Source organism: Delphinus delphis, chromosome 5 (genome assembly GCF_949987515.2).
Source record: "Delphinus delphis chromosome 5, mDelDel1.2, whole genome shotgun sequence".
NCBI lineage: Eukaryota > Metazoa > Chordata > Mammalia > Artiodactyla > Delphinidae > Delphinus > Delphinus delphis.
This window is the reverse complement of record NC_082687.1, coordinates 78,989,793-79,013,401: the sequence shown is the minus strand read 5'-3', so window position 1 is coordinate 79,013,401 and position 23,609 is coordinate 78,989,793.

The following is a 23,609-nucleotide window of genomic DNA, read 5'->3' as shown; positions in this document are numbered from 1 at the left end:
ATTAAGAGTCCCAAGGTTCACTGTACCATTTCCTACCTCAGTTGCACTGGATGACTTATCCACAGGGTTACTTTAGTAAAATCTCTGCAGCCAGTACCTCATATTCTGCTCTAATTCTTGGATTAGGATTATTTAGTCAAGCATACAAACAGAATTTTGGACCTGTCCCGATCTCTTGTATTCCCTCTACCCTACTCTTCTGTAAGATTTCAGTGTTCCATATTTCAGAAAAAATGAGAATATCTGAAACATATTATGCTCTTTCATACTTTTTCACTTGTGATTTCTTCTTTCAGCAACTTCTCTTTGCATCTCACTTAAATGATTCTACCTTGATTAGTTCCAAGTCATAATCTGATATTTCCAGTTTTTGATTAAATACTTATAAGTTAAAAATTAACATAGACTATTACCCAATAACATATGACACCTCAGCCTTTTTTATTAAACAGTAATATTACCAAAGTATGACATAAGTTTTTATGTACTCCACCATACTCAAGCAGAGTACTCGAAATCATTTCTACTTCCATGAAGCTTCATGCTGCAAGCCATACATCTCAATAAGAAAAATCTTCAGTCATATTTTTAAAGAGGTAATATGTTTAATTAATTTAAAAAGAAGAAGAAGTTGTGTATAGTTTGGGAGGATGAATTAAATCATCTATGCTCTAGATAAAGCAAAGATTTGCTTTGCTAAAAAAAAAAAAAACAAACAAAATCTATACCTAAGGATAATGGGAAATAATGTTAAGATGACTTCTGCAGAGAGAGCCTTCACAGTAAGCTATAAAAATTTGAAACAGAAGACAGTAAGAGTCAACCTACAGCATGGGAAAATTTTCATAGTATCTATATTGATCAGAGAGAAAATTTTATTGAATAAAAATAGGTAAATATATTAGTTTATATACTATATATAACAAATATTTTTAAGTGTTTTTAAAACTATACCTGCTATGACATTTTTTTAAGCAAAGGCAGGGGAACAAAAGAACCCATAAAAAGAAAAACTACTGGCCAGGGATATGAAAATAAGGAAGTATATTTAAGGTATTTGGAGGTAGAAGTAGGAGAATAACTTGGCAATAAAACATATTTAAAATACAACCAGACTTCACATTCTTGCATAAGATACACCAGGAAGGCTTGACGTAAATCTATATGGCAAGGAGCCCCACTTCAATATTTGGCTTCAGGAAGACTATAGATAGATATCAGGAATCTGTTTTTGTATTGTTTTGCTTTGTTATGCTTTTTTTTTTAACAAGTCCTTATTATGACTCTGATGCACAACAAAGTTTGGAAGACTTTTTAGTAGTTTAGTTTTGTAGGGTTTAAAAGGATGAGAAGGGGCTAGAGGGAAAGGTATTTTAGACAGTAATAAAAATAGTCAGCAATTATTTGAGCATGCATTTTTTGAATACACTTCTTCAAAATCTTTATATATACTATCCCATTTATTTGTAACAATGCAATGTAGTATGCTCTTTATCACACCCATTTTATTGATATATAAACAGAGAATCAAAAATATGAAGTAAATTGTCTTGAGTGATAATGTTGAATCAGCACTCAATTCTGGACATTAATACCAGAGTCATCACTTAGTAAATGTGGGACAATGTTTTGCTGGTGACCTCAGATAACCAGCCCCAAAGGAAGTTTTAGAAAGGAGTAATGCAAGAGACATGTATAGGAAGGTAACCTGTACATTCTTTCCAAGAACATACATCTCTAATGTGATTACATGCATGACACAAATGCATAATCATTCAAAGTCCAAATTTTCTAAAACAGTGCAATAATGTAGTTTCTCTGTTGAGATGAAGAGATATGTATAAAGGTATCCACAAGTATTCACCCCCCAATGCCATCATCCTATATTTATAGCCTACCACCTGAGTAAAAGAGCTAAAAACCAAAAATGACATGAATAAAGTACCTAAATAAGACTTCACACTTAAAATGGATTTTATCAATCTATCCAGTTTGTGCTCCTAGTCAACAGCTTCAGAACAAATGCCCTTTAATTTTCTAATTTTTGATATGGGATTTAAACAACAGATTTAACAGTTGAGACTACTGATAGATTGGAGTAAAGAAAATTAACTTTGCAGTCGCAGATTTTCGAAATATATGTATATGTATGTGTTTCTCTCTCTCTCTCTTTCTCCCCCTAGGATGCAATGAGCACTGAAATCTAGAGAAAGAAAATACTGTAAAAGTTTACAGGATCCATTGAGACCCCACACATGAAAGCATTCATTTTTCAATCCCCGTGGCTATTTGTTTGCTCTCATAGATGTTTTTGAAGCTTTAAGAGATTATGATTAAATAAGATTTTACCAAGCGAAATCTCAGCTCTTAGCTTCAAAAGTCATCATGAAAATACTATCCTAGCTGCCAAATTCAGTTGGCACTACTGAACAGTGCTTTCACTTACAAAATTTCAATTTCACTGTTAAGAAAAACAGATGACACAAATTTCCTATTTTACAGTAAAGCAAAAGATTGCCTAAAACAGTCTTTCCCAAACTGTATGCCAAAGAGCATGGTTACACAGGCTTTTAACACCAGAAAACAGATTTTTTTTTTTAGGCAAATACATTTAGGAAATTCTAGGTAAAAAAAACTAAATAAATTGCTTTTCTGTATTACTTAGCAGAACCATATGAAGAGGTTTTGTTAATCACTAAAGGAGTGGGGAGTAAAACATGCAGTCTTTTCTAAACATATTTTTATACAGAATTCTTGCTATTCTACAACATCTCAAAAGAGCATTTCCTCAGAAGCCACATTTTAATTTCCTACAATTTCAATTGATACACAATATCAGGTAGAATACTTACTTTACTGCATTTGATTTCAAGATTTATAAAACTATTACAGGGATTTTTCCCCAAAATTGTGAATAGAAGATGATAACTATTCTCACAAATACATATCAATAACCATTACTAAATATTTCAGTAGGCTTCTAATGTTCCTATCTGCCCTTTTGCCTTATACTGCTTTTATCCACTCTTGAGGGAAACTACTCATTCCCTACTAAAATTATATGTAAGTACTGAGAACTTTAAGTGCAGTTCTTCTTTAAGTACCATTGTGTGGTTATACAACCTACTGATGACCTATCATAGTACCACATCAGTCATTCACACTGATGGTTGCATATGTATTGGGCAGTCATGGGGTAGAAGAAGAGAACATCAGTTGTTCTGCCCAGCATAGTATTCATCCTATCATCACTTTGTTGGTGGGAATTACTTGTCTGAATAAGAATCATGTGATATATTAGGGCTAACTCAACCCACCTGATCATATAACTGGAACCAATTCCCTATAGTCTAAGTATGATTATGTAAAAAATTGTGGGGTCAGAGTTGAGAAAGAGAGAGAGAATTAATCTTGGCTCTAAAATTTATTTGAATAAGAAACTCAAAGCCATATTGCATAAAGTTTCAATGGTGAACAGAGATAATTAATTGGGCACTGTACTGTCAGGGTCAAGAACTGGTTTATAATCTGGTCATTAGTAATTTCTTCCAACTCTCTAGTGAGCTATTTTGCAGAACACACGCGTGATTGTCATTTCGTTGTGTTCTTGATGACAATAAAATATGTATCTTCTAACTGTGTTATTTGACAACAAATATTTCCAGGAGCTCTTTGTATTTTTCACTCCAAACATAATTGTTATGATCAGTTTCATAAACTTTTCAAGAAAAATGTGACTTTTAACACCTTTCCATATCATACTTGAATGATAATACTATGGTGAAACAATTTACAACCAAGTTAAACAATTTAATATTGGAAAGCAATATATTATGTGTATTCTGGAGAAAAACTCATTTGACTTCTTAGAAAGGGCACTCTATGCCTTATATGTAAAATGACTCAACATTTTGATGACTACTAGAGATAATTTCGTAACACAAGAGATGATGTTTAAATGGGTTACATTTCTTTAAAATATTTATTTTCATCTTGTTGACATTTTTCTTTTTTATATCCTTTCCGTTTTTAGTTCCTGATAAGACTTCTTATCATTAGCATATCAAAATTCATGTTTTAGTTACAGGTTTCTGTTCAAAAATGGTTCACTTAATCTTTTTCATTCATTGAACAATTTTAACCTCAAAACTCATTTGATTTGCTTCTCCATTTTATTCAGTCTTTTCCTCAAATATTACCTTTACTTAGAGATCTTCCAATGACCACCTTACTTAAAATAATCATTCTCTATCACTCACCATCTTTTTACCTTGCTTTACATTTCTCTACAGTAAATACTATGTGAGATGTTGTTGCATATTTATTTATTTAACTAGTTATTGTGGTTTTTCCCACTAGAATATAAGGTTCTTGAATTTGGAAACTTTGTCTTGTTCACTGTTGAATATTTACCTCTGGGCACACACTAAGCTCTCCATTAACTTTACTTTCTTAATGGCTAAATTGTAGTATTCATAACTACTCAATGAAGAAATATATTTTTATTTTTAATTGAACACCTTTGGAGTGGTTTAAATATTCTGTGAATTGAGAAGCTAGAGCAACACAATAGTATACATGAAAAATGGTAATTTAAAAAGTGTAAACTCTAGCATGCAAATGCTATGAAACTGTATTGGTTAAGATGAACTGTATCTTATTGATGAAATTTCAACTGATACATTCAATTTTTGTAGCATATGTTCCACCTTTAAAAGCATAAATATCCTTAAGATAAGTCTTACATATCAAATTTGTAAAACAACTGCCTTTACTTGCCTTTCCTCTTAAACTAAGCCACCTATGAGCCACTTCAGAGACCAACAGGGACCACCTGATTTTCATTGTCCAACTTTTGGAAAATATTTCCTCAAAACCAAAAAGTGGTTCTTTCTCATCTTTGCCTCCTCAGTATCTATAATAGTTTTCAGCACATATTAAGTGTACTTTAATGTTTCTTTTCAATAAATTAAGAAAGTAATAAACTAAAGAATATATGAGGGCTTCCCTGGTGGCACAGTGGTTAAGAGTCCGCCTGCCAATTCAGGGACACGGGTTCGAGCCCTGGTCTGGGAAGATCCAACATGCCGTGGAGCAACTAAGCCCATGTGCCACAACTACTGAGCCTGTGCTCTAGAGCCCGTGAGGCACAACTACTGAGCCCGTGTGCCACAACTACTGAAGCCAGCCTGCCTAGAGCCCATGCTCCACAACAAGAGAAGCCACCGCAGTGAGAAGCCTGCACACTGCAACGAAGAGTAACCCCTGCTCACCACAACTAAAGAAAGCCCCTGCTCAGCAATGAAGATCCAACGCAGCTAAAAATAAATTAATTAAATAAATTTTTAAAATATATATGTATTTGTGTGTATATATATATATATATGTGTGTGTGTGTGTGTATATATATATACTTGTGAGGAAAATAGGTTGATTATAGAATAGATTCCCTTTTGTTAATCGTAATGGCAGAGTCACCATCTGCTTCTGATTTTTTTCCCTTATCACTGCCCAGTTCTCAACAATGGAGGGGAGTCTAGGCAGAAGTATCATGATAATAACTAGATTCTCCATTTTCTATGTATATCTCTATTGTTAGAATATAATCTCAAAGGTCGAAATCGTGATTAAAGAAACTTCCTATTTTTCATCACCTTAAATGACATATACTATATATATTCTAATGATAATCGTTTCTCTTATGTCAGTTTTCTGATTGCCAAATAATGGTGATACTCTTAGGCTATTACAATTTATAGCAGATATCACTGCTTTCAGAATGTATTTTGAGAAGAGTGACCCCAGGTAGAGAAGACTAACTTACTTTAAATGTTTGTTGGGAATATAGTACTAGCTGTAATATTTGAAGCTGATACTTTTTTGTAGGTAAATTTGCTCTGTGTAATGTCAGAAGTTAGTACTTTCCTCCTCTTTTTCTTAACCATCTTTTCTTATGGTTCCCATAAACCTTTTCTTCTATCTGTCAATATATCAAGAAAAATTATGATAGTATTTATTAACTTCTCATAGGAAGTTTACATAAATTTGATAATTTTCCTAGGAAAAAATTTGTTGTTGAATGTACTTATAATTTAATGAGTAGGCAAAGGCTTACCATGTGAAACTATTTTTTATTTTTAACATACAACCTACACTGGGGACCAACTATGCCTGAACCAGCCCTCAATAGAAAAAGAAAAAATCATCCTTTTCATTTCCATTAAACAGAAAAGAAAGGGAAATAACCTAAATATTTTCCTATAAAATTATAGTTTAAAAAGGATGCTGATTAACATATATGCTGTAATTTCACATTAATTCAGTTTAATATAATAGTATGCATAAGTCATTAATATGTCTTGTTCTGTTCAATAAATAGAGCAACTTCCTCTCTATCAGTTGTAAGTGTACTCAGTTTTACTTTTATTTAGAATAAATTTTATGCCTTATTCATTCCTTTAATTGCTTTTAATTGGCTATAGGTTTATGCTGACTTCTATCTTATTCACTTATTTCCATCGTTAAATTCTATTTGGATTGCAAAATATCAGTCATGAGGCAATTATCTTTGAACTAAGTGAGTTATCCCTTACAGTCTCTTAGTTAATTTATTTTCTTTCCCTCATAGCTAAATAAGCCTTCAGAAATTGAACCTTTTAATTTAATGAGGAAAGGATCATAAAGAAGTTGATGAGTAGTGAGAAGAGTTGAAGACTGACCCATGCATTTTTTCAATCTTAGTGCTTACCCATTTATATAGGAAAGACCTGGAAGAAAATACCCCTCTCAGCAACACAGGATTATCTGCCAGTAGATTGATTAGTTTAGCCTTTTCATAGAGAAATAATAACTAGCTTAACCAGCGAGTGCTTTGGAGTGAGGGACTATATATGGAAAAAAAGTGGGAGAGCAGTCAAGGAGGTACTAAGGCACTTGAATTTTTCCTGTGCAAAATTTATTATAACTCAGAATTCTCAAGAGACCCCTGGGAAATATCATGCTCTGCATGATAATCCCTCCCTGATGTATCCTCGTGGGTATCTTCAGCAGAGTAGAGTATTCCCTCTGGTTGCATTTATTTACAAACATTTTCATTTATCCATAACACATAAGAAAGTGTTATCCATATTACACAGCAAACAGTTAAGAATTTAATGACTATAATTAACCATTTTAAATTAAGGTTTTGTTACAAAGCTCTCCAAATTTTCATGCAGATATTCACTACAAAAATAATGACAGCGAATTTGCCTAAGTAGGTAGAGAAGTCATTCATTTAGTGTTCCTTCCATTATCTTAGAACTTTCTAAGAGTGGATTCTCCCCACATAGCTCTCTCCTTTTGGAGACTGACTTCATATTTCAGAAATGTAAGTAATAAATATGTATTGGTCACTTAATATATGGAACATACATGCTAGGAAGAATAGTAGTCAAAGTAAGAATAAAGCACAACTTTTGATCTCAGAGAGGCTACAAACTAGTACAAAACACACACACACACAATTAGAATTCTATCTAATACGTGATAGGTACCATTATTTACTATGGACCATTTCACAAAGAAGGAATCATTTTGCTGTGGGATTAGTGGGTGGTTTATTTTTTTCAGAGGTCTTGAGAAAAGAGTATGTTTTCAACTGACAAAATGGAAGCAGATCTAGAATGTACAAATGAAAAATAATTTTATGTTTCAGCCATGTTTCTACTGCTTTTGAAAGTGATTTAAGTTCCCTGACTTTTTTACTTATCTTTTAGTGATTAAAATAGCTTTTTAACTTCTAAGTTATTGTCTGAATTAAAATAGGTGTATGAGATATGCAAAGGATTTTAAATAATTTAGGTTCTCTGTAAATATAAAATAATGTTGAACTATAATAAGAAAATGACTGTTAATTATTGGGTCTGACTATGTGCTAGACCCATGTTGTTTTTACATCACTGATCTGAATCCTTACAAAAATTATGAGGAAATTAATTAAATTATCCTTATTATTCTGATAAGGAAACACTTCTGAGAGGCTAACCAACTTTCCCAAGTCACTCAAATAAGAGTTAACTAATAGTTTCTCTTTGAATAAAGCAGAAATTTTTTAATTGCACTTTAAAAAGTAAAACTGGAGACATGTCTGAATTTTAGCATCTTATTTAATATAAACTCATTTTTGAATAGAAATATAAATAGTTTATAGCACAGGGAACTCTGCTCAATACTCTGTAATAACCTAAATGGGAAAAGAATTTGAAAAAGAATAGAAACATGTATATGTATAACTGAATCACTTTTCTGTATACCTGAAACTAACACAACATTGTTAATAAACTATACTCCAATATAAAATAAAAATTTTTTAAAAAGAAATATAAATAGTAAAACAGCCAAAAAACTAAATGAAAAAATTATATTATGAATCAAAAATTGATTTTATACTATACTATTGAATAGAGATTCTGTGTTTTATATTTTCTATCTCATTCAAGTATATTGTGTTTGCAAGTACATTTTATAGCAAACAACAAAACACTGGTCACTGCATAAATGAAAAAAACAATCAAATGTGTAAAGCTTTCATAGAATTGTTAATTATCATCAATTATCGATATTATAATATAATAATAGTTGATGTTATAATTATTTTAATCTCTAAATTTTAACAAAAAGCTATAGTGTTTACTTAAATACATTTTAAATATGTCATATCTCTCAATCTGGATTTCACAAAAAGTGTGTGTTTATAAACCCGAAACTTTTTGTTAGAAAAAAATGATACTAAAGAGTACTTCTTAAGAAGCAAAAAAAAAAGATGTGTGTGTGTTAGAAAAGGCTGTCATAAAGAATACAATAAAAATGTACCCTATCTAACAAATAATGGTAATTTATGCTTTTCTTATATTATAGGAATGAAAGAGTGAGCAGTTCCTCCTCCACATAGTTTTCTTCAAGGACTTAAACTAAGGTAATCTTTTCCAAATTCTACATATGACTTCCAATGTTATGCTGGACACCAATATGCAGGTGACTCAAAGGAAGAGAAAAAAAAAAGTGGAAGCTTATAACGATGGCTCCCAAATTATTCGATACTTCTATCAAAATATGAGGTTTATGTCCTACCCCATAAATCTGGGTGGAGGGCTTCCCTGGTGGCGCAGTGGTTGAGAGTCCGCCTGCCGATGCATGGGACACGGGTTCGTGCTCCTGTCCGGGAAGATCCCACATGCCGCGGAGCGGCTGGGCCCGCGAGCCATGGCCGCTGAGCCTGCGCGTCCGGAGCCTGTGCTCCGCAATGGGAGAGGCCACAACAGTGAGAGGCCCCTGTACCTCAAAAAAAAAAAAAAAAAAAAAAAAAATCTGGGTGGAATTCAGTTAATCCAGTGTGTTATGTGTAATGCTATGTGACTTCCGAGGCTGGTTCAGAAAAGGAGATGATAATTTTGCCTGGTGTTCTCAAGGTGTTTACTCTCAGAGAAGGCAGATACCATTTAAAAATTCCCACTACCCTGAGTCCATCTTACTGGAATGTCCCATGTAGATGCTCCAGTCACAATTCTTGGCTGAACAGAAAGTCTAATTGACAGCCGGCATCAACATCTAGCCACGTAAATGACTTAAGATCTCCATGAAGTCAAGGGGATCGTTCAGGTGATTGCAATTTCATGAAAGACTCTACCCAAGAACAGCCAAACCAATCCTTTCTCAAATTTCTGACCCCCACCCCCCCGCAGAATTTGAGAAAAATAGTGGTTATTTTAAACTGCTAAGTTTTGCAGCAATAGTGTCCATTAGAAAAACACAAGAGGTTTGTATGACCTGTGTCTGAAAAAGGCACATTTAACATCTGTTAACATATTGTTTTAGTCTGTTGGGACCAGTATAACAGATTAATACAGAATAATGCAGATTGGGTGGTTCATAAACAACAAACACTTATTTCTCATAATTCTGGGAGAATTGGAAAGTCTAAGATCAGGACACCCGCAGATTCAGTGCCTAGTGAGAGCCCACTTCCTGATTCATAGACAACTGTCTTTTTTCTGTGTCCGTACATGGTGGAAGAGGTGAAGGAAATCTCTAGGGTCTCTTGTATAAGGGCATTAATCTGACTAATGAGGGCTCCACACTCATGACCTAGTCGCCTCTCAAAGGCCCCATTCCAAATATCATCACATTGGGGATAAGGTTTTAATATGTGAATTTTGGAGGATACATTCATCCTACAGCAGATATCATTGGCTAGAACTCAGGAACATAGCCACACATGACTGCAAGGGGAGACTGGACAATGCAATCTAGATGCTCAAGAATGTTAAAGAGGAATGTGAATTTGGCAAGCATCTCTTAATGGACATGTGATAGAATATTTGTGTTGGGAATGAGAAAGGAGAAATAAGCAAGAGAGTATACACCGCCCATCATTTATTGGTTTCAATTCTTCTTCTTTAATGCTTTGAGGAAGGGGATAAGGCATAGAAATGCAAGTCAAACTTTATGAAGTATTTTTCATAGCAAATTTTTATAACCACCTCAAATACTTTTCTGTAGTCTAGTTTGAATGTCCTGGAATTAAGCTTTTGGTAGAAATTCCAAATTGCCACTAGTTTAGTTATTTTATTCCCTGTCTCTTTACTTTTCTAATAATTTAATTTCCATTTGTCAATCTATTCGATAGTCTTTGGGCTACCTTCCTGATTTTCATATAGCACCACATATACAGCAGTTACTCAATAAGTGGAAATAGAAGAAAAGTAATAGTTATTGAAAACTCACAAAATGTCATGCACAGTGTTAGTTACTATACTGGGGTTATTTCTTTTAAATGTAAAACAATCCTTCAGGAAATTTATTATCATACTCTGTTTCACAGATGAATGTATTATTTCACTGAGTTTCACTGAACAACTTTACCGTTGTTATCTATTTCTGCGTAAAGTCATGTCTTTGAATTTTGTCAGTATTGTGAAGATTATCATAAATATATAATCTTAAGAGTTTTAATTATTATTTATATTGTATAAGCAGCATTAGGGGAGTAACCAAAGAGATATTTCAAACTCATTTCACTTTTGCCAAAATGAATATATCGCAAAAGCTTTTTTATATTGTAACATTTTTCAAATACCTCGCACAAAATAATGCTCAAAATCATACACAGCTAGGTTAAAAATTTACTTTTGGTTCATAAAAGGTAAAGAAAACACTGAAATTAGAAACTGACTATAGAAGTCTAGGAGGAAATCAACTATGTTTCCAGCCAATAAAATTATCCAGATCAAATCAATATGATTTTTAAATGCCATTCTTGTCAACTTGATTGTAGACTCTGCAATGGCAGGGTTTTCCTAGTCTCATTCCTTATATCTCAAATGGTTAGTGTGTTGACTAGTCCATACTACCTGCTCAGTAGACAAATAGACCAAAATGTTAGGCCTGACCAGACATCAAATGCAGCACTACCCTTCGGCACAGAGTAGACTTCACCTAATCAAATTAGTCTCTGAACAGTAACACTCACTCCAGATATTTTTAAGCTTCTCATATTTTAAGCACCTTACACACTTTAAAGATCTAGTTAGTGAATAAAATCCAACCATGTCTGACACCAAATTCCATTTCCTTTCTACTACATCTTTCTGCCACAATGTAATATTTGAAATTTTACTGTATATGTGAATTAGATATTTTTATTCAGTGGACTCTATTCAGAATTATTTTGTGTACTTTTGTTTCATACATTAAATAAGGGAAGGTTTTGTCCCCAGGTACCAAGTGCTACAATTTAACAAATTGATTTTAAGTTATATTTTATGTATATAATTGCTAATGAGATTGCTTTTTCCATGTCATACATACCCTAAAATTTAAAGTTTCAGCTAACTAATTTTATTGATTCTAGAGGAAAACAAACCAAAACAAAATTCCATTTTAAATAGATGACCCTCTGTATAGCTTAAGTAACTACTATTAGAATGAGTGGAAACACATTTTTTTATACAACTCTCACTAGCTAACAATGTTGGAAAGATGGCAGATTCAACATATCCCTGTGGCTGTCCTCTCCCAGTGCCTATCAAAATATTTACTGTTTCTGTTGAAGCAAACAGACCAAACATGATGTTTGAAGGTTGTGAGTAAGGCCTAGGACCCAGATAAGCAGAATATTTCCCTCTTGAGAGCCTGTGAACAAGCATTGGAAAGTATCAAACAGCATGAATTCTGGGGAAACCTTGGCCTTGTGGTCTCCCCAGAGTACTCCAAGACAAATTATTCAATAAAGAAAATGACCAATTTTCCCAAAATGGAAGTTCCCCAAATCAAAGAATCTCAACTGTAGATTGTTCTTCAACAATCCATCTTTCTTTCAGATACACAGACTAACAAGTAAATCACATCAGTCAAATAGGTCTGTTCCTGACTTCTAAGAATTTTCAGAAAAGGGGATCCATGCAGATAATTTTGTGAACAAAGACACAAGTCTTCAGAATCTATCATAAATTTTAGTGAAGTAAACAGTAGACATAATAGAAAGTTTTAGAGAAACATCAGGAATTAGTACTTGATTAATGTCATGGGGATGATACACTTACAGTGTTTTGTGGGATGACCAAAAATAATCCATTTCTCTATTCATGAAGTTAAAAAAAATATTTAGTATATACCCAAAGCCATGTTTAGCCCCTCTAGTAAAAGTTTCACTAGATGCATTTTTCAGAACTTTTAACAGAGTTAATCCATGGAAAGTCTGTGAATTTCAATTATTCATGACCCATGGATAATAGAGACTTGATTTAAATTGACCATAGAAAATATTTATACTAATGATACTAAAATGGACTGGTTTGAGGACAAAATTACATCCTGTAGTTTATCATGTTTTGCATGTACACGCCTCTTTACTTAGAGGAAAAAGGAAAAAGGACATTATCATATTTAAAAGTCATTATAAAAAACTTACATACTAAAGGGGAAATACAGAAGCTGTCTTTTTTTGAATTAAGTTAAACTCTATCCCTTCTGGTCTACAAACTTTATTGCCACTTTTACTTTATAAGTTCTCTTTATACAGAGTCTTTTGGGTGTTAAACTGCTTTTTCTGCAAGTCTAGTTGCTTCTTATAAAACCTTTTTCTCTTGGTTCATTGACAGCTCATCAACCAACAAATCTCAGTAGTGACAAACTCTAATGACTGGAACACATATCTTGATTTCTCTCAGAATCTCAATATATTTCTGATTCAATACTGACTTTACCATTATTAGCTCATCCCCTCTCTTACTGTCTTCTTTCATCCATCAAGGATAAACTACATGTCAGGCCCATAATCATTTGAACCAAGAGAAGAGAAAGGAATAAAATAACATTAGTTCACTGTAACCTTGCTATCATTCAATTTAGCTTACTCTACAATTTATTTCTCAATAATTATGTCCAATAAGAAACTACACTTTTCCACTTTACTAATAAATGCCTGAAAATTGAAATTATTTCTCATTTGATAACAACAAAAGATATGTTCAGTTTTTCTTTGGTATGCCTCAAACTACCAAGTGCAGAAGAAATCTCTATAATAAAATGTCATATTATGGGTATCATTTGGTGATGATTCCAATTAGCGTATCAAGCTAAGCTTGTATTTCAAAGTATTGTGATGCTTCAATTGACTGAATAGTACACAGTGTGTATGTGTCATGAGCCATGTCTACTAAGGAAAATTTGAATTTCATTACAAAATTATCCCCTTTTTTCATCATCTAACAGTTTATGCTTAGCAATCAGAGCAACAATTTCTATAGTTTAAATAAATTCAGTGCTGGATTTAGGCTCTAGGAATATATAATAATATTTTCATTAATTTAAAATAATAAAACAAAGTTATAAAACATTACATAGATCATGATAAAATTATTTTATATCCATATATATATGAATTACATTTACATATATCCTACATTTATATATATAATATATAAATATATATTCACAGATATATTCACAGATGGGATTTTGTTCCACTGTAAAATAAACCTAGCAAGGAAAATAATTGTGGAGTAAATATTTACCATTTTATACAGTATCATGTGTGTGTTTGTAGTAGGCAGAATAATGACACTCCTCCCCACCAAAAATGTCTACCTCATATCTGTAATCTGTGAATAGATTACTTTAGGTAACCAAAGGAGGTTAAGGTTGCAGATGGAATTAAGTTTGCTAATAACCTGATATAAAAGAGCCTAGAACATAAAAGTAGCCTAGATTTTCCAGGTGATTACATTAGGTTACACTCACTTTTACATTAGATAACCTAATGTACAATAGGTTACACTCACTTTTACTTTATATAAACTAATGTAATCACAAGGGTCCTTAAAAGTGAGTGTCAAAAGATTCAGTGGGAGAGTGATGCAATATGAGAAGGACTCTCCCTGCTCTAGTTTGCTTGAATATGGAGGAAGAGGTCCATGAGCTAAGAATGCAAGTGGCCTCTAGAAGCTGAAAAAGGCAAGGAAACAGATTCTGCCCTAGAGACTCCAGAAGAAATGCAGCCCTACCAACACCTTGATTTTAGCCTAGTAAAACTTGTATTGAATTATAACATAAAGAAATGTAAGATATTCAGTTAGAATTGTCTCAAGCAACTAAGTTTGTGATATTTTATTTTAGCAGCAATAGAAACTAATGTTATGCAATAGGAAATTAGTATGCTAAATTTCAAAATATTTTTATTTAAATTATATCAATAACTTATTCAATTTATATAATTTAAGAATAATTATACTATTTATTGTTTACCTTAAGATTAAATCTTTTTACCTATTTATAGTTAAAACTTTTTCAGATATCATTTACTTAAGGAAAACAAATTACTACCAAATAATACATAAAGCAGAATAATTTTTTCCTAATTATAAAAGTATATGGTATCTATGCATGTGAGTGTTAAAGGAGAAGTAAAATTATTTGTTCGCTTTAATATAGCAAGTGAATGTATAGTTCTTTCATAGTCCTGCCCAAAGAGACATATGGCCCAAAAGGACTAACTCATACTGGGGAGATAGAAATACCCAGATCTTTGGGAGCTTTGGATAGAGAGTCTTATTTGAGATGAAGCAACTAACATCAGGTGACTGAGAAACCAAAGCTTCCCATTATTAGCTCAGTTTGGGCAGAGACACTAAGTCAAATAAGTAATTGGGCAGCCTCAGAAGATTATATCACTGGAAATGGTATATTCAGAATTACCCTCTAGGAAAACCAAAGAACACAAATAAGTTGCATAAATAGGTCGTCTCTACCTACAAATCACCTATCACTATTGCATCAATGCCTCTCCCTCAACTTATACCTATGGTCTCATGAGTGGTTCCCTATAAAGAGCTAGAAGAGGAGAAAACTGCTGAGCCTAGTTCCCAGATGGGTTGACTCAGTTGGAGTAAGGCACAGATAGAATGCTGGTACACTAGAGGTCTACTCAAAGATATCCCTAAAAGACGGAAGATTATGAGAAAAGAACAGTTGAAGAGCTCTGGGCAGTGGATCTGGTCAGTCATTTTGTGGACAGTGAGAAGCATTCTGATGTAAAAGTACAATTGGATCCCTGGATGATGGTGGATGGATTGACTTTTATCAAGGTTTGGAAGAAACAAGGTGCCGGGTAAAAGGAATGTTGATAGAACTGAAGAAGGGAACAGGAAGTGTGAGGACTGGTTCATCACACATTAATGCTCGCCAGGGAGCATCCCCTGCTGTTATGTGTGTAATTTGTATTAGAATTTGTAAAGGATTATGCTTCACTTGCCCGCAAAGTGAATTTGTTTTACTAGCATTTTCACCCCTACTTTGTTAAATTGTAAAAATTTTGTCATTAAAAATTTCATGATCATATTTCTTTAAAACTTATTTTGGACCTCTTATGTTTGAGAAAGCATTTTGATAAAAATTTTACCTAGGGCTTCCCTGGTGGTGCAGTGGTTGAGAGTCCGCCTGCTGATGCAGGGGACACGGGTTCGTGCCCCGGTCCGGGGAGATCCCACATGCCACGGAGCTGCTGAGCCCGTGAGCCACGGCCGCTGAGCCTGCGCGTCCGGAGCCTGTGCTCCGCAATGGGAAAAGCCACAACAGTGAGAGGCCCGCGTAATGCAAAAAGAAAAAAATTTTACCTAAAAAGAAATTATCTTAGATCAGGCTGTGTATTAGTCAGGGTTCTCCAGAGAAATAGAACAAATAGGAGATGATAGATAGATAGATAGATAGATGATACATAGATACATAGATAGATACATTGATAGATACATAGTATAGAGATAAAGAGATTTATTATGAGAAATTGGCTCACATGATTACAGAGGCTGAGAATTCCCATGATCTGCCACCTGCAAGCCGAGATCCAGAAAACTTGGTGATATGATTCAGTCCAAGTCCAAAGACCTGAGAAGCAGGGGAGCAAATGATGTAAATCTTAGATTAAGGGCTGGGGAAGACCAATGTCTTGCTCAAGTCGGCAAGCAGGAAGAAAAAGAGATGCATTCCTCCATTCTCTGCTTTTGTTCTATTCAAGTTCTCAAAAGAGTGGATGATTCCCACCCACATTGGGGAAGGCAATTTATTTTATTGAGTCCACCAATTCAAATGCTAATCTCATCCAGAAACACCTTCATAGACACACCCAGAACTAACATCTAACCTGGACATCCCATGGTGCACTTAAGTAGACACAAAAAAGTAACCATCACAGGCTGCTACAACAAACTACCACAGACTCAATGGCAGAAACAACAGATATTTATTTCTCACAGTTATGGAGGCTAGAAAGCCCAAGTTCAAGGTGCTGGCAAATTTGGTTCATGGTGAGTGCCTCATTCCTGGCTTGTAGACAACCACCTTCTATGTGCTCCGCCATTCTTCAGTGCATGCCTTGGAGGCAAAGGACACACTTGTGTCTCTTTCTCTTCTCATAAGGACACTAATCCCAGCAGGATGGCGCCACCCTCATGACCTCATCTAAACCTAATTAATTCCCAAAGGCCTTACCTCCAAATATCACCACACTGAGGGTTAATACTTCAACATATGAATTTTGGGGGGACACAGACACTCAGTCCATAACACAAAGTAATGTAAGCCAGTTGTTTGTTTGTGTTTGAAAGAAAGCCTGTGGAAGCCCTGATAGAGATCTCTGCTAATACTCCAAGCTACCAGAACCTCTGATCCCCCAGGAAAAAAATGTGGCACAGAAACTCAGCCAGCCCTACAATGAGTAAGCATTAAGCATCAATCTCCCTGGGACTTTCATGGATTGTGCTGAACTGGGTTTTCTGTTGGATGCACACACTGTGAGAAAACTCCAACCTTCTTATGCAGACTGTAAGAAAAAATTTTCCTAACAGAGGTCACTGACCTGCCAGCAGGAGAGTCAGAGCATCTGAGTCAATGGCAGACTGACCATTGTTAATACAACAGTGTCCTTATTGTCCTTCTCACCCTCATTAACTCACTGGTTGCCTAGCTTATAGGAGGAACTAAATGTAAATGTTTCATAACCAAGTGTGTGTATCATTAGTAATTTCTACCAATGTTCTCTACCCTTGGACATCTTGAACTGAAGATTTTTACTTTTAACTTTCAGCTAATAGCCACAATAAAACAACTGCAAAATAACCAACAAACACCCAGGTGGAAAACGTAACTAATTCAGAGATATGAACTACTTTCTGGTCCTGACAACACATGTGATTGTCCAAAACGCCATGCAAGGAGCAGTCATGGAAGCCTTGTACAGGCCTAACAGCATGTGTTTGCCAAGACTGATCTAGTTACTGACCATTCTGTTTGCATGGACAGTTAGGAGACAAGGGAAACACAGCTCTCAACATGGCACCATGTCTCAAGGAGAATGTATTGATACTATTGTTCTGTTCCTGCATAACAAATTACCACAGACTGAGTGACTTAAAAGAGTATTTATTACCTCACAATTCTGTAGGTCAGAAGCATGAGACAAGTGTGAGACCCTATATAGGCCGTATAGGATCTCACAAGGCAAAAATCAAGATGTCCACCAAGCTTAGGTCCTATCTGGGGGCTCTGGGGAAGATCCACATCTAAACTCATGCAAATTGTTAGCAGAATTCAGTTACATGTGTTTGTAGGAGTCTAACCTTTTCTTGGCTAGCTGTCAGTCAAGCTTCTCAATTCCTAGAGGCCGTTCTCAAGGCCTGGCACTTGACCCCTCCAACTTCAAAGACAGCTAAAATATGTGAGTTGTTTTCCTGTTTCAAGTCTCTCTGACTCCACCTTCTGCAACCTGCAGGAGAAAGGTCTGCTTTTAAAGGGCTCATGTGATTCAGTTAGGCCTACCTGGATCACTTCCATTGTGATTAACTCAAAGTCAACTGATGGATATAAATAACTGATATCCACATGAATTAACTACACATGGGTACTTAAGATTTAGCAACTTCACTACCTCTGCAAAATTCCTTTTTCCATGCAATGGAACAATCACAGGCATGATATCTCATCATTTTCACAGTCATGGGGATTAGGAGTAGACATCTTGGGGAGACATCTTTGAATTCTTGTCATCAAAGAGAATAACCAGCCACTTGTGAAAAAAATAGTTTGTATCACACTCTTCCCTTCTGGAAAAGGCAGCAGTTCTTTCTGACCACCACTGACAGTTATTCTGGATATGGTTAGCTTTTCATGTCTACAGCAGTTCAGCAAGACTAACTATCCAAGAACTCACCAAGTATGTGTTTTATTGACATGGGATCCCAGATGAGACCACCATGGACTAAGGAACAATTATATGGCTAAGGAAGTGTGGCCAAAGGTATATGATTATGGATCCACTGTTCTTACCATATACCACATTCCTGAGAAGAATGGTAGCCTGATGAAACATTGGAATAGCCTCTTGAAGGTACAGCTAAGGAGCTAAATAAAGATGACATACTATGAGGTTAAGAAAGTGTCAGGATCTGGTATATGGTTTAACCATCTGGCATTATATTGTACTGTGTCACCAATGGTTAGACTCCATGCATCTAGTTTCCCATTAGTCCTAGAGATACCCTTGAGGAATTTCTACTTCTGATCTCACAATTTCATACCTTGTAGGTCTAGATATCCTGCTTTCCAGAGAAAGGAATCTTTCATTACAAGACACAATAAGATCCCCACTAAACATGAATCTGCAGCTGGCACCTGATCACTTTGGTCTCCTCATACTGATAACTCAGTAAGCAAACGAAGGAGTTACCATACTTGTAGGGTTATCACCTTATTTTAGATATACATATATATGCATTTGTATATATTTATATGTATATACACATACATATCTATATGCATGTGTATACATACATAGCAATATATAACTGTATGTGCTTATATATACATATATATACTTATTTAACTTTTCAAAGGAAACATTTCTTCTAAAATGTGGTCCATATTTTTTACCAACATCATATTACTAATGATATATACTTGTTACAAACACCAGTAAGTCCTTTTGCTTCATGGAACACTCATAATAATCATTTAAAATCAATAATTTACTCTGTACAATGATCCAGGAAATATATTAATAATCACCTAGATATATTAGAATCAATATATATAATATATACATAATATATAATAAATATATAATAAATCATTGTCATAAAATGTTTTATACCTTTGAGGTTAACAAAGGAATAAAACATGCTTAACAGCTCCAAAATGAAGAGTGAGAAAGAGAGATTTTAGATTATAGTAAAATGAAAGATGGGGACAAATTTACTTGTTTGAATATATAACTGAAAAAGAAAATGTAATATTCTAAATTTACATAATCATCATTAAAAAATATACAAACAGTAAATGCTGGAGAGGGTGTGGAGAAAAGGGAACCCTCTTGCACTGTTGGTGGGAATGTAAATTGATAAAGCCACGATGGAGAACAGTATGGAGGTTCCTTAAAAAACTAAAAATAGAACTACCATATGACCCTGCAATCTCACTACCTGACATATACCCACAGAAAACCAAAATTCAAAAAGACACAGGCACCCCAATGTTCATTGCAGCACTATTTACAATAGCTAGGACATGGAAGCAACCTAAATGTCCATTATCAGAGGAATGGATAAAGAAGATGTGGTACATATATGCAATGGAATAGTACTCAGCCATAGAAAGGAATGAAATTGGGTCATTTGTAGAGACGTGGATGGACCTAGAGACTATCATACAGAGTGAAGTAATCTGTGAGAACTATAGAAAAGTATGAATAAATAGATGTTGAGTTGGCATTTGGGATAAGTGCAAATATTTTCATTCACTGCATCTAGTTTTCACTTAGAAATCTGTCCTTATGACTTTCCGGTTTTGGTTTGCATTAACACAATTTTTTTTCCAGAAGTGCCATCTAGGCACATTATAGGAATTGAAAAGAAAAGAGTTTCGGAGTCAGGCTGACTCCAAAGTAGAGGTTTGAATCTCAACTCAAAACACCAAATTTGCTGAGATATGTTAGACAAACTGATCAAATTTTTCAAGTCTTCATTTTCTTATCTATAAAATGTGAAAAATAAGAACTCTACTTTCTAAAGGATGCTTAGACAGGTGTCTGACACATAGCAAGTATTCCACAGATGTTCCTTATCATTGTTCTATTATTGTTATTAAATGAAAAAATAATGAAGTATAAGATCAATTGAAGAAACATTAAAAAATAATGTCTCTTAACTATCAGTTTTGTGGGCCATTGGTTTTGAAAATAAAGATTAAATCAGCCATACTCAACCCAAAATAAAAGTTATGTCTTTCTAGCTATGGTACAATTTTCAGTACCTGGATTCTACTTTATGACTTAAAGTGATTTTTAAAAATAATGTGTCCTGTGATATTACACATAGGGGAACGCTTTTCTTTTTTAATTAAAATAAAATTTTTTTGGCCATGCCACACAGCACGTGGGATCTTAGTTCCCTGACCAGGGATCGAACCAGCGCCCCCTGAATTGGAAGGACAGAGTCTTAACCACTGGACCACCATGGAAGTCCCAAATAGGGGAATTCTTGAGGTTTCCAGTGTATGCTTTTACTTATCAGTTATTTTTGAGGTAACAGAATAATTTTATGACTTCAAATATGAAGATTTAAGTATATATCCTCCAAGAATTCAAGAGAAATTAATATTTCCAAGCATTCAGCAATTAATTCATATTGAAAGTACACTGTTCCAATAGATTTCGTTTATTTTCAAATTTTCTACATATGCATATTTGAGAGCAAAATCGGTTTATGTACATACATTAGTTTTATTGCATTGTACTGTGGTACACACACACAAAAAAAGCATTTCAAATATTTCATTTAAAAAAAGTCAGTGCAACAAAGTTTGGCTTCTTCAGATGTATTTTGCCTAGAGGTTCCTGAAATATTTATATAAAGCCCTTAACAAGATAACAAGAGGTAAGAGAAACAGTAGTTGTTATTGTTAATACTGGATTTCCAAGAAATAAATGTCCTCCAATTCAGAAAATTTTCAGTTCCTTATAAATATTCATATTACTCCTTCCTATGTATATTTATGGATGCATATTTCTAACAACGTTCATTAAAACAGCCAAGGAGACATTCAGTTGAAAATCTCCAACTTAAAACACAGAGGAAATTTATCTCCATGAGATAAATACTCTGCTCATGCATATGATAGAGTGTGTGTATGCATTTGTGTGTGTGATTAAAATTAAATTTAATTTTATCCCAGAAAGCTGTAAACTAAAGAACATGTAACTGATCTTGTTGAAAATTCAGGAAAATTTAGAATTTCTACTTACACTTTTGTTCTTCACTTACTAGTGTTAAACATTGTGCTAGGCTCTAGGAATATAGAAGTGAGATATGTACATTACATACATACATATATGTGTAACGAACATACATGTAAATGTGTATACACACACATATATATCTAGTATATATATCTTCTTTTAAGGCACTAGTGAGAGATATATATGTAATGAGGATGACAGTGCCAGTGAATATTTTTTTACATATACTGATGTGCAGGCATTGAGAGAGAGGAGAGAGGAAGAGAAGGAGACAGCATGGCAACTCTACAGCTATGAACTCTTCAGCAGGGAAATTCACACATGCATAAATTCATTTCTTATATATAATTTTTGGTAACTGTGAGAATCTTGAAGTCACTCTATTGTCTTACTAATTCTCTTAAGGTAGTGGTTAATCTTATGTTCACTGACTTCTACTATTCTGACTTTTGTGATATTTTCCACCGTTCCATTCTTGCTGACTCTCTAGGCCATGGCTAATGCAGTGAGATGCTATTTGTGTCATCTTATATTGGGCATGAAGTGATTTAATAAGAGCTGCTGTTATCGATGTTATGAAAGTGTAGATGGACATACTATTTCCAGTTTTGACAGAGGTAATTCTTCCACAGCCAAATGTGTTCAAAATGGCCACCCCCATCTCTGGTCACACTGAGTGCTAGGAGCAGCAGAAAGAAGGTAACTGGCTGCCATGCTTTCAGATCAGCATGGCACAGCTATGGCATCAGCAGACCAAGAAGGCAATGTTTTCTAGAAGTTGATGAAGAAAATCAAAGCCCTCCTCGAAAAGCAGTAGCTTACTATTTCCATCACTAAACAACAATATTTGTGTACCTACTCTGTGCCAGGCATTGTTCTAGGAGCACACGCATCTCTGAACAAAACAAACCAATTTGTGTTTTGCCCTGATGTTCATACTCTAACTTATTCATAGACTTTATCTTGAGAAATCACTAAGAAAAGTCTAAATATAAAACTAGACAAAATACAAATGATTTCTTCCAAGGGTATAATGAGGTACAGAAGACTCTCAAAAAGATCATTTGGCATATATGCATTCTTCAAAAGAGGAAACACATTCAGAAAGCCTAAATCCTTACTCTCAAATATAGTCCAATAAGATGTCATATGTCACGATAAAATCATCTTAGAAAATGCTCCAAACATCTCTCCTTCTTATCAATTAAAAACACATATTAGGGGATTAAAGTCTTTGAAATTTGCTGTAGTGCAAAAACTACTACACATGATTGAATCTCATGTTTTTCAAACTTGAATTTCCTATAAATTTGCTTTTCACTCATAATCTGTCTTACAGAATTAATATTTCATGGAATTGTTTTTGAGGCACGTTGGTTTAGTTAACACATCTACATAGAGTCACATAAACCTTCAGAAGAAGATTATACACTCTTGCCAAGGTAAAGATATTTATACTGTAGGAAAAAATTGGGCAGAATGGTTTTATTTCTTAATTATAATCTATATTCATATGTATGTCCCTTACCAGTAATCATTCTCATTTATATCATGAATGAAATATGGTCATCAAAAGCACAAGTCACAAAGGAATCAAAGATATATTAAACTGCACGGTAAATTATATTACAAATTAATGTTACTTAAAATGTCATTAAAATTATCCTTTGCATATGGATTTTTTTTATTGTTTTAGCTTAGGAATAAAAATAAAAGTAAATCTTTGACCTCAACCATGTCTATCCCATATGGTATTTACACTGAGACAAAGATATTGTGAGTTTTCAGG